This window comes from Budorcas taxicolor, chromosome 1 (genome assembly GCF_023091745.1).
Source record: "Budorcas taxicolor isolate Tak-1 chromosome 1, Takin1.1, whole genome shotgun sequence".
In the NCBI taxonomy this organism is placed as follows: Eukaryota; Metazoa; Chordata; class Mammalia; order Artiodactyla; family Bovidae; genus Budorcas; species Budorcas taxicolor.
The window spans coordinates 186,355,553-186,371,252 of NC_068910.1; the positions used below are offsets into that span (position 1 = coordinate 186,355,553).

The following is a 15,700-nucleotide window of genomic DNA, read 5'->3' on the forward strand; positions in this document are numbered from 1 at the left end:
TCCTTTTCTGCTGGCGTTGGCAGGATTTATCCTAACTGGACGAGGCGGTACTCCCTCTGTGACCTAAACACGGGGCTCAGTGTACTTTATGATTGATGGTGACACATTCCTTCCAGCGCCCCAGGTAGCTGCCGGTAACACCTACCTCCTGCCAAAAACAGCGCTCAAAAACCTTGGTTGTTTTCAGTAAGATGGCTTGGCTACCCAATACCTCCCTCCGGGCGGCAGCTTTCCTCCTTGGGGATTTGGAGGGGACGCTTCTCTTGCCTTTAGGCACATTCTCCCTAAGCCTGATGCCGTTCCTTGTTTTCAGAAGCTGGAACTGCAGTCTATAGTCCAGTCAAGGTCATCTAAAACACAACTTTTTACATTTAGCAAGATTAAAGAGAACCTCACCACATGTTAGTGGAAGCATACTTTGCATCCATTTACTGCACATCGATATCCTTGGGCTTTTCCACTTTTGTACTCTTAACTCAATGCTCTCTGAAATTAAATCTTGCATTTAAATGTCCTTCTGCTGTACTGCTTTTTTTTTTTTTTTAAGATCATTTTGTCTTTTTATGGTAGGTGAGTAAATAGGGCTCTTTCTGTTTGAATTTTACTTAAGCACAAGGACAGAAATTTCTATTTTAGGTCTACATTCTGAACATTTGGTGTAAAACCCAATCAGTCCATGTAAGCAATATGTTTGTCTTCATCTGTGTTTCAGAAAACTGCAGTGGAGTAAGTTGCCCATCTTTCTACATTCCTGCCAAACAACAAACAGTAGGTGCTTTATTAGCTTGAGAAACTTTAGCATTCAGATAGATTTTTTTTTTGTCAGTTACAGGATACTTTTCTTTTTCTCAGGTATATGCGATGGCTTCAAAATGAGTTTCTCAACCCTTTGTGGTTCCTTTAAATTTTAACTAAAATTTTTCCATTACTTTAAAATTATCTTTTAGTGTAACATCTAGACAAGAAAATGCCTTCAGCAAACTTGGAAAAGGAGACAAAAAATAATTCCCAGGAAAATGACTTTCTTTGTTGAAACACCCAACGAAACTTACTGGAAAATAACCTCTAAGGGTTTTGCTTATTTTAGAGGGACCTTTTCAGCCTTTGCATATTTTATTTCACTTCATTCTCAGCACTCCTTACTTTTTATAGAAGGCATCTCTTTGTGGTTGCATTTAGGTTTACATTCAAAATCATCTTCCTTTCCTAATTTGACTTTTAAGTTTCCTGGAGGTGGACTGTAAAGTTTTAATGGATTGTAACATCAGAGAAGGAAATTTCAGATATGAATGCTTTTTTTCAGAAAGTGACCACATAAAACCCACTGCTGAAATCTGAAGACTGGTTTTGGAGAGTGGGCATGGGAAATTCAGAATCATATAAATTCAGAAATATATTGACTTAAAAGGTGGAGCTGAGAAGGCGAAGTACTCCAGTACTCTTGCCTGAAAAGCCCCATGGACGGCGGAGCCTGGTGGGCTGCAGTCCATGGGGTCGCAAAGAGTTGGACACGACTGAGCGACTTCACTTTCTCTTTTCACTTTCCTGCATTGGAGAAAGAAATGGCAACCCACTCCAATATTCTTGCCTGGAGAATCCCAGGGATGGGGGAGCCTGGCGGGCTGCCGTCTATGGGGTCTCACAGAGTCGGACATGACTGAAGTGACTTAGCAGCAGCAGACAGTTTGATTATGAACTGCTGTATAAGTAGATGTGGTAAGCTAATATATATAGATGGTACAGTGCTTGATGACATAGGGAGAATCATGGATTGTGTTCCATTTTCTTTCTAAAATATTACAACTGAAAATTGCTTAATTGAAAACTTTATGTCAGTATCAAGCAAACTTCAGAACTCTGTGTTGTCTAGCTTACTCAATAGGAGGTGTTTAAGGAATACTTATTGTCTCTAACCCCTTATTTTTGCCAATATATCCCAGCTAGCCATGAAGAAATAGATTAGACCAGGCCTCATTTACGTTTTGAATCAGATAACTATTTATTGTGCGCGACTACTCAGTGCATTTTACAATGTTTAGCTGCATCCTTCGTCTCCACCTATTGGATACGGAGCACCCTTCTTCAGGTGTGAATGTGATATATGTCTCAAAATGAAAAATAATCATATGTCTTCCAAGGGACTGCCCAGGATTGGGAACCACTGGGTTAGACAAATCCATTTGTATTCGAGACCATGTAGTATTATGGTGTTACTGGAATGATGTTAGCCACTCTAAACTTCCCTGGTGGCTTAGACGGTAAAGAATCTGCCTGCATTTCAGGAGGTCCAGGTTCAATCCCTGGGTCAGAAGATCACCTGGTAAAGGGCATGGCAATCCACTCCATTATTCTTGCCTGGAGAATCCCAGGGACAGAGGGGCCTGGTGGGCTACAGTCCATGGGGTCGCAAAGAGTTGGACATGACTGAGCAACTAATGCTTTTTCTTGGAAACAAATATTTGTAGTGATTTTCAGTTTTTCCACTGTAGTAGAGAATGTACTGTTCGAATCACAGTAATCAGTTTTTGGACTATAGTTTTTCCTAGCTTTGATGCTGTGTGTTAACGGAAGTTGAAAATACTGCTTTTTGTTCTCTTGACTGAGAGTTCTGCTGTGTACTGCATTCATTCCTGTTTGATTGCCACTTTATTCTCACGTGGAAAGACTCTGTACAAGGATTTGGTTAAAAATAATCATTTTCTCCTAGAATCATTTATAGGAATTTTGCCTTAAAATTTTATTTCCATGGGAGCTTTCAAGGCAAAACCCTCCTAATGAGTGTCAGCAAATCAAGTTCATTCCCTAATTTATGTTTCCTGCACTTTTTTGCCTTCTCAGTGAGATGAGAAAGCAGTGGATGTATTCCTGCCAAGGATTTGTAATCAGGCCTCCAGAGCTGGATCAACATTGTGTGTGTTTTCTAAGGTACCTTGACCATCCATGGTCTAAACTGGGCAGAAACCAAGTTTTAGGGAAAAATGGAGGAAGTGGTTTCAGATGTTTCTGTCAAGACCAGTATTTTTCAAGCATGTTCATTTATAAACTCTTTAATTTACCCTGGCACATTCATGAGGGAAAAGGAAGGTTGTCCCTATCTGCTGATGTAAACTGGCAATTTATGGGGTGGAGAGGAAAAGACCAAGGTCCCGGAGAAACCTCCAGAAGAGAGGGAGGCTTGTCCTCTGTGTACTTTCTGTGTCCTGAGTTCCAGCCACATAGAATGACCAGCCTCTGCCTTGTGTTCATATAAAAATAGACATATGAAGCAATTCAAGAGAAGGAGAGGACCAGAGATGAAAATGAAATTAAGATATCCTTTTCTACCCATCACATTGACTAAAGCATTTAAAAAATAAACTGTGATCACACCAACTGTTGTGAGGATGAAGTTTCAAACTGTTAATGGAAGTACAGCATTTTGGAGAAAATTTAGTAACATCTGGTGGACTTGAGAATCCACATATCCTATAACTCTAGATGTACGTGTATATGGCTCTCAAATTTGTGTCTGTTCTCCTTGAAATTCTGTTCTTTATTTAAATCTAGCTCCTAAGAAATTCTTCCCCCTACTATTTTTTTTTTTTTGGCTCTCTTTCATAACTTCTTAATGCTATTGATTTATACAAATCATATCTGCTTTATAACATGATAGATGTTTATGTTTAATAAATGATACATTCTTTGGCCTAAGGGTTGAGTCTTATTCCTTTTTATGCTCCTCATACTACCTTTCCTGTTCTTTTAACACAGAAGATTCTCAGTTAATGTTTGTTATGTTTCAGGCCACCTTGGAAATTATGAAAAGCAGCATGCAGTCAATGGGATTGTTAGCTGTTTCTTTGCCTGGAGTTTTAACTAAATTCACTCTCTTTCCCTGGGACCCATACACCATCACGATCAAGGAACTTACCCATGAAACATCAAGCTAGGCCTTGTTTCTGAACAAGTTTTTGGCAACTCTCCTCCACATGTGGCGTTTTCTGCTCTACCTACCTTTCTCAATGTAAAATCACACCTTCAAATATACTTTCAAGTGGTTGGATATCATGATCCTCCTTTTTTTTTTTTTTTTTAAATCATGATCCTCTTATAGACGGTGAAATGAACATTTGGATGGTGTGTCATTTATGGAAGATCAGATGACTGAAAGCAAAAGAAGAGGGCTTCTACCCTTTCTTCAGGCCACACTCCATGTCTATCCTGACCATTGTTCTGTTGGGCTTTTGAGACCTATGGGAAAAACATAGAAACTGGGCATCAGAGATCTGAAAGAAGCAAAAGGACCACTTTGCTAAAGAGCACTAATTTAATTTGTAGGTTTGTGTAAATGGAGGGGAAAGGGACAGACAGAGCCTAAAGGAAACCCTTTGCTGATACTTGTAGCAAACTACAGCCCATGGGCCAAATCCAGTGAACTATAAACAGCTACTTGCTTTTGTATGGCTAGTGAGCTAATGGTGGCTTTCATATTTTTAAAAAGCTAAAAAGTATCAAAAGGAAAATAACATATCATGACGTGTAAAAGTTGTATGAAATCCAATATTCAGGGTCCATAAAGATTTACTGGCTCATAGCCACATTCATTCATTAATGTATCATCAGTGCCTGCCCTGGTGCCACAAGGCAGAGTGGAGTGGTGATTGTCACAGAGGCTGTATGGCCTGCAAATTCGAAATTATTTCCTTAGGCCCTGTACAGAAACCCTTTGCCCACTTTTAGGAAACGATGTTCTCACTTAAGCCATGTCTTCTGCAGAGCTGCTCTTCCTCTTGGAAAGAGTCAGATTGTGGACAGTAGCAGCTGGCTCTGGCATTTGAGAGAGCTGTTTTTCATTTTAGACTTCACCAGTGATTTCTGTGGCATTTTGAATTCAAACAGAGAGCTTCTCTGTTACATCTTTTTAAACCTGGTGCTCGATGCTAACTAGACATATACTTTGGTGTAAATAGTGTGCTTATGATACAAAATGAATAAAACACCGATGTCCGGTTGGAAAGGAGATGCATATTTCTTCTTCAGAGCTTGTGTGTGTTCTAGAAATTTGGTCTAGAAACTTGGTTATGAATTTGTGGCTTCATTCCTGGGAGGAAATATTTAGCACATTTATCAATGAGTATTCTTCTTCAACCATTGCTATAAAACTTAGGTAAAACTGAGAAATTGCTGCTTTTTAAATGACGGATATTTCCTTTTACATTTTACTTCTTTGCATTTGCTGCAGTGTTTGCCTCACTAAACTAAACTTAAATAACAGAACTGATTTTCACAATTGAGACTTTAATTAGCCAAGAAATAGTTATGCAGAGGAGTAGAATTATAAATAGTGTATTATGATTTGTTGTCATTATGCTACTTACTGTCTTTTTAAAAACTGAAACAGTTGATTTGCTACTTATATCTTACAGTCTATTATGTTGCAACCTGTGTTTGGTTATGGTGCTGCTGAGTTTATTACTACCCTCAACTGTGTCACAAGAGTGCTCCTTTGAAAAATACTGATTATGCTAAAATAAAATTACACAAACCTTAAATAAGTTAAAACTTATTTAAACATTGAAATGTTTCCCATTCAGGATTACTTTATTTAAAACAAAATTCCAAGACTGGAGGTATGTTATTTTATACTTGGGGGAAAAATTTCCATTTCATGTTTGCTTCTGTGTATTAAAAGAGGCAAATCAACATCTGTTAATGATTTTGATATAGGTTTTAAATATAAATCTCTTAAACTAATTCAGGTGAGTGCATTTACATATTTGGTTACTAGATGGATTGATAAGTATTTTTCAGGCCTTGGTTATGTTAGTGGTATATTGTAGCAGTTTTGGGAAAATAACAATCATTTATTATTCTGATTGAAATATGAATATATCTCCTGCCTTAAATTTATTTCTTAAAAAAAATGTGATTATTTGCCAAGATGCTTAATTTGTTAGTGTGGACATATACTTTGTTTACTGTTTATATTCTGCTACAAAACAATTTTGTTTAAAATTTAGTTTGTATAAGGTTGAAATTACATTTTATTTAATTAGGGAGAAAATTTTGAATGAATGGTGAATAGACAATCCTTACTTTATAATCAAAATCTTCACTAGAAATAGAAGAAAACACATTGTAATTTCATGCTTATTATTGTTAATACATTCTGTAAAACTTTTAATACAAAAAAGAATTTTCAGGGGCATACAGCTAAAATGAGGGGGCTAAATTGTCAGGAAAAGTGCTTCTTCTAGCAAACATGATTGAATTTATAAAATGGGATAGAGTTATAATTAAAACTCATTTGTTATGTTGATTTTAATATTATTTTTATTATTTTGAATGCATAAGACGTCCTGAATGCATTAAATGATCATCTGCTCATTTACTTTAGGGTTACATACTCAAATTTTTAAGAGGAATTCCATTTATTTTTCTAGTTACTGCTAATCTATGTCAACATTTCTTCTATACAGAGAGAGAGTGACAGGATTTTCCTCTGGTTAAAGTGCTGTGGTTCTACTTTTCTAATGATGTGAACATTATACGGTAAAGATTCTTATGGCAGGAAGGAACTTGCAAGCATACACAATTTTCATTGTTCTCATCACCAGCCCCAGTCAGACCCAGACATTCAGGGGCACTAAGGGGACACTGAACATGTATCATACCATTCAGCGTCACTCTGCAGGCACAGCAGCAAGTGGAAGAAATACGTGGAATCCTGGCAGCCTTGAATTCCTGATTCTGGGACATTGTTCAGAAAAAGCCCCAGAAACTGCATCTTAGTTCCAGTGACCACAGAGCCCCAACATGGAGCCAGTGTCTGTCTCATCAGTGAGGCTTTGTCATAGACTAGTCTGTTTTACTGGTTTGAAGCTACAACTTTTATAGAGCCTAGGTTGCTAATTACTTATAGGTGCTACATACGTGGCTAGCATATTATTAACCAGAGACTTATTAATGCATCTTTTGTTACCCAAATGTTATTGACTGGAAACATTTCAATATTCACTTACATAACAAATTGCTGGCCGCAAGCATTGGTTCCTGCTTCAATCCCCTGGTCAATAATGTGCCAGGAAGGAAGCTATTTACTTTTTGATTTTTAAAATGTATTCTCAAACATTCTTTAAACATTTAATCCTTTCTTCCTGGGTTTGGGAGTATACTAAACACCAGCGGCTATTTTAGCATGCCAAAGAAAAAAAGCAAATATATTAATAGAATTAATTTTTGTTTTTTTTTTTAGTTACTTGGCTAACGGTTTGCGGGCAGAAAGATTCAAATGACCTCCCTAATTCAATTCCCTGGGGAAGTCCTACAGTGCTGCTCTGCAGATTGCAAACCAGCCCTCTGATGGGATTTTCCAGTCCTGCCTAAGCCAGCTCTGAGGCCCCTTGTCTCCCAAGGCTCCCCGCTCCCCTGCTCTCCTGTGCTAACCTCGCTGTGTCTTTTTGGGCCTCCAGTTGGCACCACAACTGTGACCAGAGTGCCTTGCTCATCCAGAGCCTCTGAAATTCCTGTCAGCACGTCTAGAGAGGGACAATTCTCCTTTTCTTCTTAGTTTAAACAGGGTTGGAATTTTTTACACAGTGACTTTACTAGGTAACCCAGAGCAAAACAAAACAAAACCCCAAACTGGAAAACCACCAAAAGCAAAGCAATGAACACACAAAGTAGAGACTCAAAGTTCTTGCCCTATTCTGACTTTAGTTAAAGACCTGCATACCTGGCACATCCTTAGGGATTTATAGATTATGTGTCTTTGCTCAGCTTTTCTTTCTGCACTATTCCATCCCAGTTCTCAGTTCTTTTCACCATTTTATTTTATCCAGACAGATCTTTCTTCCAGGGTTGGAATCCTCAAAGTCCATACCTAGATAAATGTTATTGTTGTTCAGTTGTTCAGTTGTATTCAACTCTTTGCTACCCCATTGCCTGCAGTGCCCCAGGCTTCCCTGTCTTTCATTATCTCCTGGAATTTGCTCAGACTCATGTTCATTGAGTCAGTGATGCCATCCAACCATCTCATCCTCTGTTGCCCTCTTCTCCTCCCGCCCCCCAAAAGACCCCAGCATCAGGGTCTTTTCCAATGAGTTGGTTCTTTGCATCAGGTGGCCAAAATATTAGTAAGTTGTGAGATAATAAAAAATATACATTTAGTTTGGTCTCTACTCCCCTGTTCCTGCTAATATTTGGTCTTTGAGCCTGGTTTCTGACACAAAGCTCCTAAAAACCCTTGTGATTTCCTGAGTGATAAGAGTGTCTGACACAGAGTTCCTGTATCTCTTGGAATTTCCTGGGTGATAGGGGCATCTTTTGTTCTAATGAGATAACTCCTGGTGGGCTCATGAATGGGACTGGTCACTAGAAAGACCAAACCATGATAAGAAGCTTGGAACTTTCAGCCCTACCCCTCCATATTTTGGAGAGAGAGAGGGTTTCAAAAACCAGTTAATAATTGACCTTGCCTATATGCACATGACTCCACCCTGATGGCAGAAAGTGAAGAGGAACTAAAAAGCCTCTTGATGAAAGTGAAAGAGGAGAGTGAAAAAGTTGGCTTAAAGCTCAACATTCTGAAAACTAAGATCATGGCACCTGGACCCATCACTTCATGGGACATAGATGGGGGAACAGTGGAAACAGTGTCAGATTTTATTTTTTGGGCTCCAAAATCACTGCAGATGGTGATTGCAGCCATGAAATTAAAAGATGCTTATTCCTTGGAAGGAAAGTTATGACCAACCTAGATAGCATATTAAAAAGCAGAGACATTACTTTGCCAACAGAGGTCTGTCTAGTTAAGGCTATGGTTTTTCCCGTTGTCATGGATGGTTGTGAGAGTTGGACTGTGAAGAAAGCTGAACGCCGAAAAATTGATGCTTTTGAACTGTGGTGTTGGAGAAGACTCTTGAGAGTCCCTTGGACTGCAAGGAGATCCAACCAGTCCATTCTGAAGGAGATCAGCCCTGGGTGTTCATTGGAAGGACTGATGTTAAAGCTGAAACTCCAGTACTTTGGCCACCTCATGCGAAGAGTTGGCTCATTGGAAAAGACTCTGATGCTGGGAGGGATTGGGGGCAGGAGGAGAAGGGGATGACAGAGGATGAGATAGCTGGATTGCATCACCGACTTGATGGACATGAGTTTGAGTGAACTCTGGGAGTTGGTGATGGACAGGGAGGCCTGGCATGCTGCAGTTCATGGGTCGCAAAGACTCAGACATGACTGAGTGACTGAACTGAACTGAACTGATGGGATGAAGCCTCTGTAGAGATCCTCAAAGTACAGCATTTGGAGAGCTTCTGAATCTTGGAATGTATCTACAAGCCAGGAAGGTGGTGTATACCTGACTCAGTGGAGGCAGAAGCTCCCACCTTTGGGACCCTGTAGACCTCTCCCTGAGTATCTCTTCATCTTGCTCTTCTTTTGTACCCTTTAACACATATCTTTTGTAATAAATTGGCAGTAGTAAGTAAACTATTTTCCTTAGTTCTGTAAGCCATGCTAGCAAATTACTGAGCCCAAGGAGAGGAGTCTTGGGACCCTCTGATTTGTAGCAAAGTCAAGCAGAAGTTGTGGGTAACCTGGGATCCTTCTGCTTGTGATGAGTATCTGAAATGGGAACACTTACGGGATTGAGTCCTTAACCTGTTGGGTCTATGCTAATTCTGGTTAAGTCGAATTGAATTCCAGGACACCCGGGTGACCTGGGAGGAAGGGTCTGTGTGGGTGACAATTAATATTTGAAAATTTAATTCAATGAGTATTAATTGAATGTCTAGTCTGTGTTCTGAGTTGCCTTATGTGGAGGAAAAGTAGAAAACCATGAAAAACAAAAAGCGCATCAGGCCCAGTCCGGTTCCACATTGAAATTCTAAGCTGCTTACATGAAAAATAATGCATATTAAAACTGAACAAATCAAAGGGGCACTTATGATGAAGTCTGGCCTGTTGGGAAAACCGTAGACATCTGGGCATCAGGAAACCTACATCTAAGTTCCAACCCTTTCACTCACTAACAGCCAGTTACTTTTCCTCTCCAGACTTTTTTGTAATGTATGCTCTCTCTAGCTCTCTTCTTTGATGTTTCTGAAATTTTAAATATCAGGATGTGTAGTGGAGACAAAGTGCCTCAGGAATCAGAAAGAGGCCTCAAGGAAACTATCAATATTTTTGTTAGGCCAAAGTAAGCATAGATCCAAAGTTGGATTTTAATTATTTTTTTAAGATTTTAATTATTCTCTCAGAAGCTTGATTTAAGCTTTGGTATTGTTTTTTTCCTAATTAACTTTTGAGTTAGAGGTAAGTAAGTTAGGCCAAGAATAACTAAAATTAAATTTACATTTACACATATTCCAAGTGTTTCAGTGTGAGAGGAGAAAACACTCTGGTGTTTAAATGAAGCTGTTTTCCATCTTCTGAGGAGAATCATATATTCCACAGTACACTTAAATACTGAAAACTGTTTTTAAGGGCTTCACAGGTGGCTCAGTGATAAATAATCCACCTGCCAATGCAGGAGACCCAGGAGATACAAGTTTCATCCCTGGGTTGGGAAGATCCCCTGCAGGAGGAAATGGCAATCCACCCCACTATTCTTGCCTGGGAAATTCCATGGTCCATGGAGTGGCAAAGAGTTGGATGTGAGTGAGCACACACAACTTTTAAAACATAACTATATTTCTCTGTTTCAGTCCTAAGTCCTGTTGATTTACAAAAGTGATGCTGGTAACTCCTTTGAAGTTGAAATTTTTTTCTTTAATGAAATGTGCTATTTAAGAATTGGAAGTGCTTCTCCAAATTCTTCTGAAACACTTATCAAATCACCTAGATCTACTTTTTTGAGGCATTAAATATCTTTAAAATATGATTGCATGTAGTAAGCTATAAGCAAGGTAAATAAAAAGAAAATCAGCTCATGGGAGAAAAGCTTTTGTATGCATTGTGTGTGTGTGTGTGCATTGTGTTTGCTACTCACAGAAATAACTTTTTTTTAAATATCTATATGTTTATTTATTGGCTGTGCTGGGTCTTTGCTGCTGTGCGGGGTTTTTCTCTAGTTGCAGTGAGCGAGTCCTACTCTCTAGTTGCAGTATGTGGACTTCTCAAGGTGGTGGCTTCTCTTGTTGCAGAGCATGGGTTCCGGGCCATGAGTTTTAGTAGTTGAGGCATGTGGGCTCAGTAGTTGTGGCTCCCAGGCTCCAGAGCATAGGCTCAGTAGTTGTGGCACACGGGCTTACTTGTTCTGTGGCATGTGGGATCTTCCTGGATCAGGGATTGAACCCTTGCCCCCTGCATTGGTTGGTGGATTCTTCACCACTGAGGCACCAGGGAAATCCTGACGTAATTATTAAGCCTTGAGAATGGAGTAGAAGTTTGGAATGCCATTTGATCTGGACTTTTCTTTGATGATATTGTTCAATCAATGTCACAGTAATGTGTTTGCACCCCTGGAATGAAACATGTCTAGTAAGTGATGCAGTCTTAGACCCAGAACTTGGAGGAGGTGGTGGTGCCCTTTGCTTTTTCTCTTTTTCTGGCTTACTTTCCTACAGCTGTAGATGGATTTCATGTAAATTGAAGGAAGCAGTTCAAAGAAAACAATTGAATGGGAAAGAGGGTGGCTTAGTTTTGAAATCATACAGTTGTTACCTTTTCAAATGTAAGCTTGTAAAAAAAATTACAGAAACATTTAATCTGGATGTTGTTTTTTGGAGACTAACTGATTTATCAAATAAACGGGTATGTTTACCTGTTTAGCAGATGTTTCTCCTGTAGAGTAGGTACAGTTGAAGAAAAGTCTGTTTCAGTAAAATAATTAAGCTTCATATTATTATAAAATAGTTGATGTATTCATGTCTCTCAAGTATAAGCATGAGATTTTTCTCCAGGGTATATAATCCTAAATAGCCCAGTCTTTCTTCTCCGTAGCAAGTCCCTGAATGACTATTACACCAGTGACAACAGCACTATGGCGGGTTACAGTTTATGGCTGAGTGGGTAGGTAAGGTTTTTTAGGTTGAGATAAAAGATAAACTAAGAAGCTTATTTTTGCCATGTCCTCCTCCAGGGGATCCTCCCAACCCAGAGATCGACCCCTCATCTCTTACATCTGCTACATTGGCAGGCGGGTTCTTTACCACTGGGAAGCCTCCAAAAGATAAACTAAGAAGCTTATTTTAAGCCATATATGTAAACCTAAGAAATGTTCACAATGGACAGTTATATCTCCTTTTCTAAAATTGAATTTAAGTTCTTCATTGATGTAAGGTATGACTTTTTCTTAAACGTCAGAATGGTGCATGTTTGGATGAGTTTAGAGCATATCTGAATTGTAGAAAATCCTTGTGAAAAATGAGTCTTACTATGTGAAGAGGAGTCTTACTGTGATAGGAGATGGAGGTGAAGTGGAGAAGAGAAAGTGAAATTGCTTGTGGGTCTGTTAGAAAATTATACAATATGTGATTTTAATGGGTTCAGGCACTTCATTCAGAAATACCCGAAAGTGCCACTGCTTCAAATGCTGTCAGAGGGGAAATTTGCTTATTTAAACTGGACATGCCCTAAATGGAAATATAGGTTTGAATAGTTTCATATGAGGAATTTGTTTACCTGGATTATGCTAAGTGGTGGCATAGAATGTCCTATTATTAACCTTAATAAACTATACATCCCAGCCATTGTTGCTCTATGTGACTCCGAGGCTGCAGTCCTGTGTGCATGGATCCTGGTGGGTTGTGCACATTGACAGTGTTCAGTACTGGATTTGTTTTACATTTGATCACAAGGAATTAGCTGGTTGCTATGGTGACTGGCAGAGGTTCAGAAACCTAGACACTGTGACTGTGTTGCCATCCGTGTGTGTGTTCCATGGTAGAAGAAATTGCTTCACATTTCTTGGAGTTTCTGATAAATTGAGGTGCAAGTCCGTTGTGCTTTGAATTATCTGGAAAGCTGTATGGTATGGTCCCACTTTCAATCTGAATATATTATTAAGAATTTAAGTAAGATATTAGTTTTCTCTTCAAACATTGTGGGTCAATTGCAAAGGCATTATAGAGGGGAGGTTTGCTTTCTGAATACAGCCAGAGAGGATTCACCATTCAGGAAGGGGCTAGACACCTCCAAATGGGAGTTAAAAGGTATAAGCCTGCCTGACTTACTGGGACAAATGATTTATTTTAAGGCCAGATATTCATAACTGATTGTATGCTAATTATGAAAGATGACCTCTGGAAGACAGTATAGGATAATGCTAAGGAGATGGGTTTTGGTATCAATCTGTATTTAAAGTCCGTGTCTGCCACTTATTTGCTGATTGTCCAGGGAAGAAGTTATTTAACCTCTCTAAATCATAGTTTAAAATGGTAATTGCCTTCTGTATTTGACTTGAGGATTAAATATGCTAATACCAGTGAAAGGCTTAGCACAGAGTCTGCAAACAGAAATTGCTCAACAAGTGCTACTAGCTAAATGTATTATTTTAAAGAGTGCAGTTCCCATTAACATTATTTAAAGTGGAGCATATGATGCATGAAATGAATTCTTGTGTTCTGATTGATAATGGAGAGGAAAGTGTAGGCTGTCAGTGAATACTAGAAAATAAGTTTTAACAAGTTAAGCTATAAAGACAACTTTTTCCGGGGGAACCCAAGGGAAATAAATAAGTTTAGCAGTATAGTTTCTTGGGTGATGTTTTTGGATTATTTACTCGAATTCAGAATTTTTAAGTCACTTTTCCTCATTTCTCTTTTTTACCCTTGATATTCAGATATGTTGAATTTTAACCACTATTTTTTCTCTCTCTGTTTTTTTTTTTGTTGTTGTTGTTTGTTTGTTTCATCTGTAGTGGAAAGCATATCTGTATATATTTAAATATCTCAAACAGATAAGGCTTTTCTTTTTTTAGACATAGTCTTAAGGCTATTATCACACTCAACAGTCATTCCATCATATTGTCTAATACTTATTGAAGTTCACTTTTGCTCCCTATTCTCCAAACTGGCTTTTAACAGTTGATTTACTTGGTCAGAATCCATCAATTTCTCCTAAACATCCCTTCAAGCTATTGTCATCTTAGTCTGTAGTCCAGACTACAGATTTGGACTCTGGCAGCTTGAAGGCCAAATTCAGCCTGCCTACTGTTTTTCAGAAAACTTGAACTAAGTCCAGTGGTTTTAAAATCAGGAAAGTTTACTTGAAAGTCTGAAACTTATTTCTCTTGGGATGGGTGGGACAGGGAGGAGACTTGGAGATCTTGGATTTGCCCTCCCACAGGGCAGATGATGATAGGTGGCTGGTGCTGGGGGCTCCCCCTGAAGATGGTACTTGTGTACTCCTGTTCACCATAGCTTCCCCACTGCCCCCTGTCCCTGCCCCCTAACCCTGGCCTCTTCACTATTTATTGTGTGTCACAACTGCAGGTCTGGATAACACCACAGAAGGACATAGTTATACTTGCTTCTGAAATTGTTAAAATGTTGTTTAGTTGCTAAGTCATGTCTGACTCTTTGCAACCCCATGGACTGTACTCAGGCTTCTCTGTGCGTGGGATTTTCCAGGCAAGAATTATTACTTCAGTTCAGTTGCTCAGTCGTGTCCGACTATTTGCGAACCCATGAATCACAGCACGCCGGGCCTCCCTGTCCATCACCAACTCCTGGAGTCCACTCAAACTCATGTCCATCGAGTTGGTGATGCCATCCAGGCATCTCATCCTCTGTCATCCCCTTCTCCTTCTGCCCCCAGTCCCTCCTAGCATCAGAGTCTTTTCCAATGAGCCAACTCTTCGCATGAGGTGGCCAAAGTATTGGAGTTTCAGCCTTAGCATCAGTCCTTCCAATGAACACCCAGGGCTGATCTCCTTTAGAATGGACTGGTTGGACCTCCTTGCAGTCCAAGGGAGTTGCAAGAGTCTTCTCCAACATCACAGTTCAAAAGCATCAGTTCTTCGGTACTCAGCCTTCTTCACAGTCCAACTCTCACATCCATACATGACCACTGGAAAAACCATAGCCTTGGCTAGATGGACCTTTGTTGGCAAAGTAATGTCTCTGCTTTTTAATATGCTATCTAGGTTGGTCATAACTTTCCTTCCAGGCAGTAAGCGTCTTTTAATTTCATGGCTGCAATCACCATCTGCAGTGATTTTAGAGCCAAAAAAAATACAGTCTGACACTGTTTCCACTGTTTCCCCATCTGTTTCCCATGAAGTGATGGGACCAGATGCCATGATCTTCGTTTTCTGAATGTTGAGCTTTAAGCCAACTTTTTCACTCTCCTCTTTCACTTTCATCAAGAGGCTTTTTAATTCTTCACTTTCTGCCATAAGGATGGTGTCATCTTCATATCGGAGGTTATTGATATTTCTCCTGGCAATCTTGATTCTAGCTTGTGCTTCTTCCAGCCCAGCATTTCTCATGGTGTGCTCTGCATATAAGTTAACTAAGCAGGGTGACAATATACAGCCTTGATGGACTCCTTTTCCTATTTGGAACCCGTCTGTTGTTCCATGTCAAGTTCTAACTGTTGCTTCCTGACCTGTATATAGGTTTCTCAAGAGGCAGGTCAGGTGGTCTGGTATTCCCATCTCTTTCAGAATTTTCCACAGTTTATTGTCATCCACACAGTCAAAAGCTTTGGGATAATCAATAAAGCAGAAATAAGCGGGTTTTTTTGAACTCTCTTGCTTTTTCGATGATCCAGCGGA

General features: G+C 39.4%; 1 protein-coding gene across 1 annotated transcript in view; it reads left to right on the forward strand.

Moving 5' to 3' along the window:
- Positions 1–15,700, forward strand: part of PLOD2 (procollagen-lysine,2-oxoglutarate 5-dioxygenase 2) — a 118,204-nt gene that overhangs the window by 516 nt on the left and 101,988 nt on the right. The gene's annotated exons all lie outside the window — the stretch shown is intronic.